The following is a 1857-nucleotide window of genomic DNA, read 5'->3' as shown; positions in this document are numbered from 1 at the left end:
TATTCGCGAAAATCACAACAAAATCAGACGCGATCGTCCAGTTAAAACAAATCGTGGCTGATCAATCGTGATCGACGTATTGGCAACCCGTAATGTGTAACGTACATTCTTTTAATGATGATGTCCAGATCCTTGGCGACTAACCAGGCGGTTTGACGTTGCTAAGACATTTGGTAGTTGCCTGTTGCATTACTCAAGGGCAATTTACGAGACAATTTTCAGTTGGACAGAATTAAACGCGACAGCACGTGACTTGGTAAAATGAGATTGAACCCTTTAGGCGGACATGTCAAAATGCGCATAGGGAGGTTTACACTCTTACAGAAATTAACGTCGGAATTCAGCATCGTCATGACCTTTACTGCAAGCAAAAAAACTTTACTGCAACGTCGAACATAATGCAATTTCAATGGCACGTTTCTATTCGTAACAAATGAAACTTGTGGCAAAGAGTAATTAATACATAGGTTATGTCATGAGATGAACAAGTACCACGATTGATCGCTTGTAATGCCCGCGATTTGTCCTAACTGTGTATCTTATACTACTCCGACGCTTTTCTGCAACCAGTTCAATGTAGTAGTACTGATAATGAACCCAGTTGAGTTCGAAACGTTTACTTAGAACATGATTAACAGCATCTTAGCTTTGGCCTTCCTTTTCACAGTTATTAACTCCAGATATTTTGCAACCAAGAATTATGTGATCATATTTTATTTTTACTTTGTCAAGCAAAACCATGCCTGATCTTGTGTGTTGTTTAACTAACGAGAACCTTGAGTTTCAATACGATGTATTTGAGTCAGTCATCAACAAACCCGAGCTGCTCGATGTCCCAATTGTTATTTATTCCATTGCTGGACCCGAACGAACTGGAAAGTCGTATCTTCTCAAAGTTTTCTGGCACTTGTTGAATATTCAACACACCAACGTAGAGGAGGTTTTGTCCAAACATATCCCTTCACATAAAACTTAGATTTAGTGTGTTTTATTAATGCTTGGTTAAATTACCAAATACAATTTTTTTCTCTGATATTGAAAGTGCTTATTGTATGATATTTTCCTTCCAACGCGTGATTTGCATAACATTTTAAAATTGTAATTTTTTGAAACCCAACATAATTCATTTCAGGAAGAAGGTGCAGAAACAGAACTTCCTCAGATATTCAATCACAATTTTCGTTCGGAAGCTCTTACTGAAGGCATTTTTATGACAACTCAACCAGTTTTTCGATTTACAGAAGATGGGAAACAAGTGTGTATTATTCGGTGGCGGTGTTTTTAGGTGTATTTTAATATACTGTGATTTTTAGTTTTGGGCCATATTTACAATTTGTCAACCAATGCCAAGTGTTTTTATGTTAGATCGCAATTTTTTTGATGGACACACAAGGAATTAACTCTGGAGATAAAGTTGAATGCAAAGAAGGCGACATCTTTTCCATAAGCTTGGAACTCAGTTTCATGCAAATTGTTAATTTGAAGGAGCGTTTCGGCTACCAGGACATCGATACATACGCTGTAAGCATTTATACACACTTTGGTCATGCATACAGATTTTGTTTGGTCACGTGATTTGCTTTTTTAGGCTCTCATACTCTTTGCGCATCACGAGCTTGGAGTGTCGTCGAAAGAGAAGGTTTGATTAAATTAACTGCTTGGTTGCAAATTTAATATTATTTCCCGGTTTTCAGAAATTAACTGTGCTGGTCCGTGATTGGAAATATGTTAATGAGTACGCTCATGGTTCTGATGGGGGCAAAACTTATTACCAAGTGAGTAAGTGTAACGACATTTGCAAAACGATCGATTCCAAACGCTATGACTTGTAGCATCTATGTTATTTCTCCATAAAAT

This window comes from Ascidia mentula, chromosome 3, assembly GCF_947561715.1.
Source record: "Ascidia mentula chromosome 3, kaAscMent1.1, whole genome shotgun sequence".
NCBI classification, from domain to species: Eukaryota; Metazoa; Chordata; class Ascidiacea; order Phlebobranchia; family Ascidiidae; genus Ascidia; species Ascidia mentula.
This window is presented reverse-complemented; position numbering follows the sequence as displayed.